We start from the raw sequence: 14,867 nt of genomic DNA, 5'->3' as shown, positions 1-14,867 counted from the left end.
TTTCATTAAAAAAAAATTACAAAGAAAGCATTAACCAATCCAACTTCCTGCAAGGTGAATGACAACATTGCAAACTTTGATTAAAACCAAAAAATTTAAATCATATAAATAAGGTACAAAACTTATGAAATATGTTTCCTGATACCATCACTTTCCATTGCCTTGCACATTTAACTGATAGGGAAGTTTTTGTTACTGGTATGCATCAGTGCTTTAATTTAGGGGTGGTATTGGTAAATTAATTAAGCTGAAACTAACAAATATTTAATGCAAAAATTCGGTAGTCAAAGATTGACAGATGAGTTAATTGATATATTTTGGTGCAACAACCTTTATCACTAAGCTCTAACCACCTCCCTCTTTGTCTCTGTAGGTTTATTGACACATGGAAATGAGGAATATTGGATTACCATGCACTGCTTACATTTATTTTGAGGGATTTGCTGCACGGAATGAGCTCTTTGAGAGCTGTCAATCACCCCGTTGGATTTAACATGTCGTGCCATCATGCTTGATCTGCGATCATCCACACTAATGTTTTGATGGCAAAGGATCTACGTGTTTTTTTCCTTTCCTCTACCGGATTTTAAACCCCTTAAACATTAGTGAATGCACAAAAGCCAATTTTGGATACTTTTGAGAACTTTTACAAGGAAAGGATTTGTGAGGGGGTGGCGTCAGAACGCGACAGTATTCTAAACAAACTGTCAGCTCTATAAAGAGGACAAAACCATGGCTTCAGTGTGGAAGAGACTGCAGCGTGTTGGGAAACATGCTTCCAAATTCCAGTTCGTCGCCTCTTACCAGGAACTTGTGGTGGAATGCACAAAGAAATGGTGAGTTGTCACTGCTTGCATGTCTTGCGCGTGCTGCTACTCATATTCAGCCCAGCTTGTGTGTGTGTGTGTGTGAGAGAGAGAGCATGAGCACCAGTTTTTGGAATGCTGAGTTGGCCTGTGACGTATCTAACGATGAGGATTTATCCATTCCCCGGGAGTCCCTGTGTGTAGGGAGAGGCTGGGACTATGCAACTATACTTTCTACATCAGTTTGTTTATTTTCTCTTTTCTCTGTTTAGGAGTTGTGTATGATGAGTTGTATGAGATTAGATGCAATGAAGCCTGAGGTCTCCTTCCCATATTTCAGCAGAGAAGATGTAGATCAAATTGGATGTAGTGAGATGTTAAACACATTTTATTATATTGGGGAAGGGCAGGGCAATTAATATCTAGGGTAATAGGCTTTAACATAGATGTGTCATTTCTCACTATGTTTCTAGGGGTCACAGTCACGGAGCGTTTGAACAAATGTGATGGTTATCTCTTAAAGATTTTTTAGTTGCATGTAAGAAAAGCAGTTACTAAATGTTGGCTTAAGAGAAGTCCTTACGATATGGATCTTCATCTAAGTATTGTCAGTCAAATATGTTCTATGGAAAACTCTCCCTCTTCTCCCTCTGGGAGAAGAATAAAGGTGAATTATTGGAGGAAATGGGATTGTTATATACTGTGATCAAGCAATGGCTACACTTCAAAGTGCTCCTCAACTTGTATCTGTACCATGAGTGTCTTGTGGTAGATATTTAGATTTATGTTTTCTGTTTGTGTGTCCTAAAATAAAATGTAAAAAAATTAAGCATATAAAAAAACATGTTATTTTGAACAATTACGTGTTTTATATACACACTTGGTTGTCCTCTCATTCAGATCATTTATCGTGTTTAAATGCACATTTTTTTTCTGCGTAAGTTCTATTTTTTTAAGTTATTAAAAAATATTAAATAAATGGCAGTAAAATAGGTTTACAGGTCTCTCAGCTGTAGAAATATTTCAGTATGCTTGTAGTCAACATAAACTAAGATATTCTTTTTACTGGAGATCTGCACCCATGCCAATTATTTAATATTTTTTTATTACATTTTACACAGTAATTTATTAAACTTCTAGTGAACAGACTCATGTGGGTCATGAGGTGCCTCCATCTCAATGGCTTTTTGGTCACCCCTTTTAACTTTTTTGGAAAAAAAATAGTCTTTCTGTGGATGACTTTTTAAAAGATCTGTTAAATGCATATTGTTGACCTTACTTTGAACAATTCACCCGTGTGAGTCAAAATATTATAATTCGTTCTTCTGAAGAAACCACAGACTTTTCTCTGCTGACTTATGCCAGATTTCTCCAATAATTTTATCCACAAAAAACCCTTTTGTATCATCGATGCAAACTTGCTTTCAGATCTACCTTCATCCAATCAACAACTGATGGATAGAACCTCTATAATCTTCTTTCTTTTGAATTTATATCAGAATACCAAAGAAAATATCTGTGGCTTTTTCCGTTGCATCACGACTTTAATATTTAACATTTGTCTCAGTCTTGGTTACATCCTTGCTGCAAGGTATGTTCGCAGTGGAATGCTGCTTAGATGTTAAGGTCAGGTTGTGGATTATGCTGTATTTGGGGTCAAGTACCCAGCAATTTCTCAAGTTTTTATCTGTTTTCTCTCCTATATTGCCATAGGAGTGTTGGAGTTTATAGTTTCTTGTAGATTTCCAAAAAGGTTTAGTTCTGCAGTCATGGCAGTTGGCAAAACGTTTAGTTCTCCACAGGGGAAACGTGACTCATATTTACTCGGCTCAAAGTCTGAGGACTTCAGGTGCGGCAGGATTGTTTCTGGGGCCTGGAGGCATGTGTCTAATTAGCCGTGTTTCCACTGTCGGGCCAAAAGTGTGTGTGCTAGTGTGTGCCAGGGCCAGTCACCATACAAGGCAGAAATATTTATAAGTGATTCAAAAGACTAACGTTACCATAAAAAAAACTAAACATGAATGCAACCACTTGATGGAATCAGATGTCAGCTTCTTATTCTCTATTACAATCGTGTATTTATTTAGTAACATATTTTATCTGTCATAAGTCTCGTCTTGAAAATTTAGCTCCACCTAGCCCATGTCATAAAAATATTGTGTTTTTTGTTCTGGAGCTTTTATAAAAATATAGAAAAATTAAAAAAATGTCTAAATGTGATGTATATAGGCTACTGTGACTACAAATAAACAGAAACAGACTTGAATGAATAAGCAGGCTATTTGCGACAAATGCCATTCTCCCTTCTCTGCAGAATGTGATATATCCGCTCAACCAATCACAGTGCACCATTTTTATGCACCCAAACAGTAATGGCGGTGCTTTGAATACACTCAGCATCCTAGTTTTCCTCATCTACTTTGTAATTTGTGATCAACAAACAAACTTAGGGCTGCACGATAAATCGCATGTGATTCTCATGCGTATATCGTTAGTATTGCCGGTTCTATGATTAATAGTAAATCTCCATGACATGTTTTCAGATAGATACAAGAAGCTGTAGATCACTGACAGGCTATATACAATATCACGTTCATAATCACAGATGAGTCGCATTCGAAAATTAAATAGATTATGAACGTGATATTGTATAGCTTGTCAGTAAGTGTTTTTATTAATGCCATTTATGTTTTTTTAATACAGTTTATAGCACAAGTCAACTATATGAATGTAACACGGCAAAGATGAATGCACTTTTGGAAGTTGAATGTAAGGGAAATGTAATTTTGGAATTTCTGAGGTCTAATGTGATGTTTTTCATGATTAAATTTTCTTTTATTGCTGTAATTAATTTATTACATTAATAAGATGACCCACTGAAATCATTTTGGGAGCGATGACTGATTTAATTTGCTTTTAGTCCAGTGTCTATATATAAGATTAGTATTGACCAAGTGCAGAGGCTGTCATATGTGGATTAACCATGTTGTGTATTTTCAGCAGTTTCAATAGGAAAAATAACTTTTATATTAATTTAATGGATTTATTGCATTTTGGGGGAAAAATAATAACATTTTATAATAAATCTTTGAAAATCTAAATCTGGATTAGATTTTATAATGTTATTATGACCTGAAATGCTATGTGAAAGTTTGAAACAGAAAATAGTGGTTTTCATCTTGAGACTTTCTTGGTAAAGAAAATAAATTTGTACGCAAATTAATCAAAATGGATTTATAGCGTTTGGAACCAAACTCTTACTTTCTTAATTGGCTTAAAGGCCAAACATTCCTTCCCTCTCCTTATATGTGTGTTTTGGATGCACAGACTGTTGTCTGCATGGTGATGTGTGGACTAATGCAGAGTCAGATTGGCGCGGGCGCTGATGAAAGAGCATTATTCACTTACAGGCATAAAGCTCAAAGGCGTTTATACCAGGGAGATGTTAGTGCCTCAGCTGCTTGCATGTGTGTCTGCTACGTGATCTCTGTGCTTTGTGCTTCATCTGTCCAGTGTGCCATTGTTCTGATGGAAAGTTTTCCACATTTGGTCTCAAGTGGGAACAGTTCTCTAAGCTTGAGTAAAAACTTCACTTTTCTTCACTTTTTACGTAGAAAAACCACAAGCATTTGTTCTGGAATGCAGGGGAGAAGGAAAATGTGTTAGTGGGAGCAATGAAAGGATGTGTGAGCCAGCAATCAAATGAAGAAATCATTTGAATTTAAAAAAATCATTTTAGAAGTTTAAACATAGCATAACACCTCCACTGGTTCTGATCCCATTTGGATATTGTGGTTGTGTAGGGTGTATGAAAGATGAAATCAAAGCATTCTGTGGATGTTAAAGTGGATGGAATAGGTTCATGTTGGAGATTTGGCATGGCCATCAGCTCTGATTCCTCAGGCTGAAAGATGGGTTCTAGTATTTCAATCATTAACTTCCCTAGTGTTGTTTTTGTGTGTACATATATTATTAGATCACTGATATCCAGAGACTATCCTGTGATATGATTTATGTGTAGCCAGATAAGCCAAGAACAACAGCTCCGCCGGACACATACTGCAGGAGCAACGTCCAGTCAGACTGCAGCCAGCACCTTGGGCAGTGTTCCAGAAGCATGATGCTAGGATACGGGACACGCCATGGCCTGATTGGGTATCCCCGCCTGTTGATTCAGTGCCTTCTAGAATGTTGGCCTTTGCAGTTCTCTTGTCCCTTGGCAACATCAAAGGTTTATTAGTTGAATCTTTCAGCATCTCTGGTGTAATGTGCTGTTTTGTAATCCTGCCGATTCCCACGCCTCTACAGCAAGGCCATGGTGTTGTTTAATTGCTGTGGAGAATTGCTGCATTAATGTAATGCAGCAGTAATTCAAAAATTGCAAGGAGAAAAGAAAATGTTTAAAATATTCACTACTGTTTAAAAATTTAAAGATTTTTATTTTTTTAAAGAAAATCATACTTTTATTAAGCAAGGATGTATTAAAATGACATTTAACATTTATATTGTCACTAAGGTTGAGCTAGTCTCAGCCCCATATGTCACGACCATGGACCGTTGGCCAAACGTCTGATGCATATAGGACACAAGAGAGGAAACACTTCAGAAGTGTCGAAGTCGTCATCAGATTTTTAGAATTATACAGGATTTCCTGGAGACATGTGTGTCGCATTCTTTAACGTTCAGCCTGGAAGCAAAAATGCTGTGGTGCCAAACCCCCTCACGAAAGAAGAAAGCTTGTGTTTACAAATGAAATGACGACTGCTTATCAGGATAAACTAAACGCTGGATATATCAAAGTATTATAGCTTTACACACCGGTCTGTTGTTGTGACACTTCCACATTTCCATCTTGACACTTTCTTGGTAAAGAAAATACATTTTTACGCAAATTAATCGTTTGGAGCTAAACTCTTAATTTCTTAATTGGCTTAAAGGCCAAACATTCCTTCCCTCTCCTTATATGTGTGTTTTGGATGCACAGACTGTTGTCTGCATGGTGATGTGTGGACCAATGCAGAGTCAGATTGGCGCGGGCGCTGATGAAAGAGCATTATTCACTTACAGGCATGAAGCTTAAAGGCGTTCTTTTTTCCATGTTTAAACATCTAACTCTAAAAGTCTGTACAATTTGCGAGATAATATTTGTATAATTTTGGAAACACTGGCTTTATAATATTAGTTAATTAATTAGTTTTGCAGCAGTAATGAGTGGTTGCTTTAGAGTATTGGCCGGGGCAGCCAGCTGCTTTGCGTTCAGGCCTGGTGCCATGGGTCAGTCTGACTGGAATGAGGAAGTGAAATCCTTTTAAGTGCTACAGCAGCCAAGCCTACTCAGACCTTTAAAATCCCAGCACGCTTCATGTGGGATTTCACTTAACTTCATATAGTTCAAGGCTGCCAAGAATCTCATCTTTATTGCTGAATTATATTTGACTCAGGGGCCCACTGACACCGAGTCTGGAATGAACTTGGATGTATATACAAGAATTGCATAGTGACTTACAGCACACTCCATATTTTCAGTTTCAGCTTAAAAACGTTAGGTGAAAGATAGATAAAAATCAAACCCAAGACTTTAAGACTTTCTTCACTTCCACACCTTTTTTCATGCCGTTTTCTTTTTTTTCTTTTTTTTTTTTTTAGAGGGGTTGAGAAAAGGAGAAGATAATTGAAGTGAGGGGGAGAGAGAATGTGTCTTAGAAATAGAGGGAAATTGACCAGAGATACATGTTTAAGTAGATCCATTGTACTCTTTTGCACTTTCTGATGTGAGTCCTTTGATTCCTCTGTCTGTAGGGTCAAGGTTCAATATACCCATTCAGCTCAACTGTGATCCAGAATGCTAAACTGGGTTTAAATTAAGGGTGCACCAAATTTTCAGCAACTGAATAAGCTAAAAGACTAAATAAATTGTACTGAATAATGACATAGTGCGACCAAAAGAGGTGCGCACTTATGCAGAAAACATGTCTGCAGTGTGGAAGTATTTAAAACTGTCCGAAAAAGACACACAATCCTGACAAGTACTGACAGCGAGAGACTTTTTAATACTGCATTGCATGTCTCTGATGAGTAGTGGAAGGGGTGGTTGTTGCTGGTTACTGTACGATTATTGAAATCGCGAAATGATCTTAAACAATTAGTAAATAAACTGAAGAATGTTGTGTTTTCTAATACACGCACTAATTGCTGCATGAGCTCTGGGAGCTATCTGTACAGTCTTAAGTTAATATTTTTAAATTGTTGTTTTGTAATTTATTTTTTCTTTAAAAAAGCAAGACAAAATAGTAAAAAACACATTTTGGTTATTTATTTTATGAAAAAAAATTGCCAAAATACTTCAGGGGGTGAAACCATGGAAAGAGCAGTGTTTCAACTATTTTCATTTTGGTGCAACTTTATTAGAGCAAATACAAAACATCACAGACCATTTGTGCTATAGTGAATGCTTCTGGGCAAGGTGTTTAGTGAGATGGAGTGCAGACTTGAATTCACACACTTTCTTTTGTCAGTAAAAGCAGATTCTTTTTTTCCAGCTGTGTTGTCCATGTGTTCATCCATCTGTTCATTATAAGAAATTATTATTTCTCCTCTTCGCTTGGTTTATCCACCTTTAGCGGGGCTTGAAAGTAAGGACTGTCTGATGGGTCAACAACCGTGGATCAAGACCATGGTGGATGTGGTCAAAACTAGGGGTGCTCCGATCACGATCGGCCGATCGTTAATGCGCATCTCGCCAGTAAAGCCGGTTTTCTTATTGGCCGATCGTGATCGGAGCACCCCTAGTCAAAACAGTCTTATTCATTCAAATATAAGGTTACCTAGGTAAAAAACATATATATTTTTAAGTTATTTTATTTATCATTTTATTTATTGTTTATTTAATATTATTTTTAGAATAATTTTGTGTTCTGGAATGAATGAACATTTAAGCAGGGAGAGTGCAAAATATTTTTTAGCATTGAGCCCTGCCTTTGGCCTGAAAAAGGCAATTTAATGCTTCCATTGCTGTCTGTCACAATAAATCACTCTCTTGTCCACAACACACACAGATGCCTCACTCCCTGTCACTGTGAGTTAAGCCATTCAGGGTGAATGAAACGGACCCTCATTTGTCATTTCTCATATGAATGGGTGCTGGCGCTTAGCAGGTTGTGTTTGTTTCAGTTTTTGTCTTTTAAAGAAAAGCTTAAAGCAAGTTACTCGACAGCATTTTTACCCCAAGGCTGATTGCTAGAAAAAAATGACCAGTATTAAAATAAAGTAAGTGATTCTGTCACAGTAGTCTTGTCTTATTTCTGTACTTTTAAAATGGAGTGTATTTCAATGTGATTGTAAATGGTTTAATGTAATGCTCCTAAATTATCTTTGCAGAAATTGGCATAATGCTACGGATGCTGTCGATGGAGTCTAAGTTGTATTGATCCAGAATGTTCCTTTAATCATTTGTTTAGTGCCTCGGTGCAAGTATTACACCATCCCGCAGTCTTGACTGATGCTGTGTAGGAGGCTGTGAAGAAGCAGAATGGTGTGTGTGTGTGTGTGTTTGATTACACATGCTGATGGGTTTAATAAGGTCATGTAAGTGATCAGGGAATCAGGGGGGTCATGATGTATAGCTCAGGTTTCATTGATCACTGCACCATGTTTCCATTTAATCCAGGTGAATTTAACTTGTGCATAAAAGTAAAATATTGCATAAAACATTTGCAAGTAAAGCACAGTTGCGTTCAATAGAATAAAATTTTACTTCTTGGGAAACTTCAGCAAAGTATCAATAATAAAAATAACAGTTGCTGCAACTGGGGAAGCCAGTAGCTCTTTTTTCCCCTCATAATAAATGAGTTGCGCCTCAGATCTTGCAGACAACACGTGCAATAAGACACGTTGTCATGTTGCCTGATGTTATGGGAGGTGATTATAACAAATCATTTTATACAATGTCACATAACTGAACATCGATTAATTTATTTTGTTAAATATGTTTCCACCACTGTTTTTTCTTTTATATTTGTTTTATTTTATGTGTTAGAATCTTAAAAATAGGTGGATGGAAACATAGCTACTGAGATGATTGGTGTTTCTTTTTTTCTCTCTCTCAGTTCTTGAGTTTGGATTCCTGTCATCTGGATGCAGTCAGCTCTTATAATGAAGGATTCATGGATTTATGTATCAGTCAGTTTGAGTTAATGGACTCCAAGTCCTTTCATGTGCCTCATGACACTGGGTGTGTATGTTTGTGTGCTCTCTGGCTCAAATTAAAGCCTTTCTTGCTAGCAGGACCAGATAAGGGGAGATTTTCAGCAACTTGAAATGACTTTTGAGGAAATAATTAGTTTGTAGCCTTCAGTGATCTTATGCAGCTCCGTTTGCATTATATGCAGTGTCATATTCTACACATTTTTTTTTCTTTCTGAAATCCAATTAAAATGTTTTTCAAGGTTTCATGCATCAAAAATGCAAAGATGTGATTTTTTGTTTTGTTTACACAATATATATATATATCTATATATATAGATATATATATATATATATATATCTATATATATATATATATATATATATAACATTATTCAATTATCTTCAGTTGTCTTAAAAAAATATTTTGGGTCACTGGAATTATTTATAATTATTTATTTTATGTTAAAAAGCATCCATTAATGACTGTAACAAAACTGTTCATACTTATGACACCAGTTTATTTAGTGCAGGCTAGGGGTGTAACGGTACGTGTATTCGTACTGGACCGTTTCGGTACAGGGCTTTCGGTTCGGTGCAGGTGTGTACCGAATGACAGAATGCAATGCTAGAAATAGAACCGACGCGTATTTTTCACACGACACGCAATCGCGTTGGAAGCGTTTCCAGGCAAAATAGAATAGGAAAATATGTTTATATGTCATTTTGTACAAAAAATACATATTAATTCATGACACTTTGATGTTTGAAAGTCTATAGGTTGACATCAATTCTGATATAAATGTAATTTAAAAAAATTGAATAATTATCGATTTTCATATATTGCACCTGTCAAACATATATAGTCTATTTTGCCATCAATACTGTTGACGGTGTCCTTTATCAGTAGGCTTTATATTTATGCTCAACATGAGGTATAGATATTGTTGTTATGAAGACAAGAGCCTGGTCTGTTGGTGGTCTCCCTCTATGTCACCTACAGCAGCAGGCACAGCACGGCTCTGGTGAAGCAGGCCTACAAGCTGGGATTGGTAATGCTGCACTGTAATCATAGTTATTTATTTATATTTTCATTATATTTTATTATATGATATTGGTTTGAGACTTAAAAGTATTTTATTTAGTGGAGAACTTTGCAGCAGTATTTTATTTCTTATTCTTTTTTTATTTTATATATATTTTATTAAAAAGTATTAAAAAAAAAAAGTGTATAGTAATAAACAACCTGCAGTTTAATGTTTGTATTTCTTTCCCTTAATGTACCGAAAATGAACCGAACCGTGACTTTAAAACCGAGGTACGTACCGAACCATGATTTTTGCATACCGTTACACCCCAGTGCAGGCACATTTTTGGTTTATTTCCTTATAAGGGTACCAATCGACCTTCACTGTTTTTCTCTTTTTCTTTTTGTTGTGTGTTGTTTCACTGGATGATCGCATGACTGATTGCAGTTTTTCATAATGGCTTCTATAAAACTGGTTTTAGAACTGACTCATAAACTTAGAGGAATATTTCCATTACGATATAGTGCTGAAGGATGTGTGTGTATGAAACATCTGCCACTCAGTTAACTATGCTATGTTTTGAAGAAACTACTGTACATGTAATAAATTGAGTCAGATAAATCTGAGGTAAGATGTTTCTGAAATATTTCTAAAAACTAGAAGGTAGCAGATAGATCTAATAAATATCTGCTGAAACAAACATTTTAAAAATATATATATTAATCTGTCATTCAATTCCAAATTTGCAAATTCAAGTCTATTATTTAAGATATTAAAAAATATTTATGGGTTAAAAAAAGTCATGATGAAATGGTAGTTGTGATTTATTTTCTTCTATATTGTCATATTGGCTGGAATAAATAACTCATACAATATATCTATAAGTCACAGATATGGGCTAATTCATGTTTTGAAGGACACTTCTTGGGTGAACTGTCTTATGAATGCAGTGAATTTCATGACGGTCAATCAGACATTGCTTAAGCTTTCACATTTGTTTTTTTTTTTTACATTTGTAAGAGATTTCTAAAGACATGTTTACGCTTTCATTTTATTCTAATAAATAATTTAAAAACATGGCTACACAGATAGCCGAATCAATAACCTTCTCGTCTGCATCTCTCTCTTAGGCGTATCGTGTGGCAGTAGTGTAATGTGTGTTCCTGGTCTCCCGTTACAGGCTCTTTAGCATGTTAATCTTAATATCACTCTGTTCCACTAGCTGCTCTCTCTTTCTCTTGCTCTCTTTCTTGATTCAGACGTACACAGATCAGATCAGAAGGAGGGTTTCTGATTGACAGCATTACTGTGTGCGTCTGTCACAAGTGTTCCTTTTTTTAATGATGGAGCTGTTCATAACCTAGAGATGGTTGTGGAAATCTGTATTACAGTTATTTTTATGTCTATCCGTTCTGAGTCAGGATGTGGTTCAGTCTGTCAACTCCTCCTCTCGTGGCGTCTCATCCCTTCCTCTCCCTCCCTTTCCCTGTGGGGTGTGAGGCAGTAAGCTCCCAGATTACAACAGCATTCCTCCGTAAATGACTTTTAATAGACATTACGCATAAATGTATGATATTTATTTTTAGTAAACACATGTCCCCAAATGAACTGTTAGTTATCAAAACTTATCTTTACACTGTCCCTTGTGGTTTAACTTAATTTAGCCAGAAACAAAAAGGTCTTAGTAAACTGATTTGAAAACAGTGGACAGCACCAGCAACGATTTGTGATTCACTACAATCATCACATGTGATTCATTGAGTCAATAATCAGTCTATACAATCCTCAAGTCTGATTCAGTTACAGAGGGACTTGCCTGGTTCTCTTAGTGATTCAAAAACACCTACTGTATGTATGTAGTTAAAATGCATGTAACCACATAACATCGTTTAAATGCCAGTCCATAAAGGAGCCATCAAATTAATCCTCTCAATGTGATCACAAGTGGCCATAGGAGATGCATTTTACCAGCTGAATGTTTTGGTGGAAGACTTGTAATCTTAATTCCAAGCCTAAAGACATGCCTCCCTCTTTCTTGTGCGCTCTGTTTTCTCTGTGTGTGAGCTTTAGCGTTTCTGTTGGGGCTGCTGTGTTTCTGGTGCCCAGTGAAGGATTTTCCTCCTGGATTTGCCAGTCTGTGTGTGTGCCCTCTGTACCCTGCTCCACTTCCTGCTGATAACATCTCCTGCTGTGTGATGACCCACTTTGTCACTCTTTTTCTCTTTATTTATTTATGTCAGCACTCCTCAAATCTGCAGCTTTTGTTTTGCTGTAATCAGAAGTGTGAATAGCATCTTGAGGTACTGTGTCTCCCAATTAGTCGTGTTGCATTGATGTATTTTAAAGACTTTTGCCTTTGTCTCTTTCTGTAATAGAGAAAGAATAGCTCAAGAGGAGTATAAAACTCTCTCTCACGCCCACAGCATTTTCCACTGTTTTTATGGAGTTGTTTATAGTCTATTAATGAATGTTGTAGATCTATATTTACTAGCTAGAAAGAAAACATTCAGGTCCTTTTTAATCCTACAGACAAGCCCAGTTTCCAAATTGTTAAGACCTTTAGAGCTAACCCTATTTTAGATCATGGTTTCCTAAAGTTTAACATTTAATTGGCTTAGCAGCTGTTTATTTTAATTTAATTTGCATTATACAAAAAATATAACTTGTTTTAAATTGCAGTACTATTTTACAATGTTGCTGGTTTTACTGTGTTATCCACTAAATGCTAAAATAACAAAAATGTTATCAACTGAAAACATAGCTCAACTTGAGCAAATTGAACATTCAATCTTATTGACACCAAACCCTTTACAAGTAGTGTAGTTCATGGGGCTGCTTACATTTACTCAACTAATAAACATGTCTCTGAAGGATTGCTTATTCAAACAACATTTAAACAGCTACAGTCGTGCAATCTGTACATCATTAGGCCTAACGAGTGCTGTTAAACACTTAAGTGTTATTCAGTTCACTTTTGACTCATTATTTCTTAAAAAAAAAAAACATTGCATGCTATACAGTTCTGTATAACACAAATGCAGACCTGCAGCCTGTCCAGAGCAGGGTTCGACAGGCTTGGCTTCATTAATCACATTGCAGTTGTTGTCAGGTTTCTATCAGCAGACACCTGCCAGATTTACAAAGAACGCCAATCATGGAAAAATGTCATATTAGGGTTTTTGTAGAGAACATTAGTTAAGATGGACCTTGAAAGCACAGTCAAAAGACTTTGGCAGGCAAAGTAAATCTTAATGTATCTAGGGCTGCATGAGCTGCAGACACAAATCTGAGCTAAAACAACTGACCGACTTTAAGGATCTGTGTGGTAATGGGTCTGAGGAATGAACTGTACCCTATGGAACACAGAGTGCACATATGAAATATAAGAAATGAGTTACAGGTGTGATTCTTTCTGTTTCTGGCAGGATGCTGTTGGGATTGCAGCAGGAAACACCTAATGTAGCTCTGTTGAACATATACCACTTGTGTATAAGGTTAAGATGGTTTCAGTGATTGTGAAGTGCAGTAATTATATAATTATATAATTGTATGTGTCTGCTGGCATTCACTGTAGAAACACAGAACAGGTCTTTGGTTCATTGGCCTTTGTCAACCAGCAGTATATATATATATCTCTCTAGAGGAACTGTGGCAGTGTCTCAAAGATGCACCAATGAACCTACCTGCAAAGCTGTGCTGTTAAAAGTCACTTGTGTAAAAATGCTGTAAAATTAAGATGCTGTCAAAAATAATGTCATAATAGATTTTCTATAGCAATTAACTTCTGTTAACCAAATAAAAATCTTGATCTTAAAAATAACCTTTGTGTTTAAAGCAGCTTTTGACTTAGGCCCACTTACACTGTTTTCAGGTAGGTCTTTTGAAGTATCTTGGAGACGTTGCCACAGCTCTTTTGAAATTCTAGTCTCTCTCTCTCTCTCTCTCTCTCTCTTTCTCTTTCTCTCTCTCTCTCTCTCTTTCTCTTTCTCTCTCTCTCTCTCTCTCTCTCTCTCTCTCTCTTTATATATATATATATATATATATAAGAATTAGAAAGAACATAATTTATTTAAAATGGAAATCTTTTGTAACATTTGTGTCTTTTGATCGATTTATGAAGCCTTGCTGAATAAAAGTTATTTCAAGAAACATTGTGACCCATCCATGAGGAAACATAAAGCCATTATGGAATACTTTGATAAGATCATGTGAAAAGAGAATTGCAGTAGAGCATGTCTACTAGCCTTGGGAAAACGAAGAAGTCCAAGTAGGAATGAAAATATAGAAGAGAGGATAAAGAGAGAGTTTTGGTATTTCAGCGCGAGAGATGACTAAAAACAGATTGTCTTCAGTGCTCCATGTCAAACACAGCATGATGCTGTAGGGCAGGAAGCAGTGTGTGTGTGTGTGTGTGTGTGTGTGTGTTCTAGAAACGTAGAGACACAATGGAGCATCTGTGTATTGCTTCTGTGATGTTGTCTTGCTAGTTTCCCGGGCACAGTTTAAGCAGAGTCACTGGATGAAATGCTCTATCAGTGGTGGTTCTCCTCAGAACTGATGCATATAGTAATCTAGAATAATCCAGACACACAGCAGGAGATCGTTTATCCTTCTGTCTGCTCTACCATGTTTGGAACGGTTTATTGAGGACAGTGATGTTCTGAAAATGAGACACACACAGCACCCATGCATAAACACACACCTGTCAGATCGCGGTCAAGCCTCTTACTGCTGGTAATCCAATTCAAGATTGCGAGTACTGGTTCCTGTGTGTGTTCTCTCTCTCAGTCATGCTCAGATGTCCTGAAACCTTTTTCTTTCTATTTTAGCAGTCCGTTTATCTTTAAACCTG

At 36.4% G+C, this 14,867-nt stretch overlaps 1 pseudogene; it reads left to right on the top strand.

Annotated features, from left to right (window-relative positions):
• The window catches only part of LOC113117865 (EH domain-binding protein 1-like), a 94,693-nt pseudogene that overhangs the window by 1,109 nt on the left and 78,717 nt on the right, over nucleotides 1–14,867 (top strand).

The sequence above is a fragment of the Carassius auratus genome, chromosome 17 (assembly GCF_003368295.1).
Source record: "Carassius auratus strain Wakin chromosome 17, ASM336829v1, whole genome shotgun sequence".
Lineage (NCBI taxonomy): Eukaryota > Metazoa > Chordata > Actinopteri > Cypriniformes > Cyprinidae > Carassius > Carassius auratus.
Note: the sequence above shows the minus strand (reverse complement) of the source record. Positions and strands in the feature narration are given on the sequence as shown.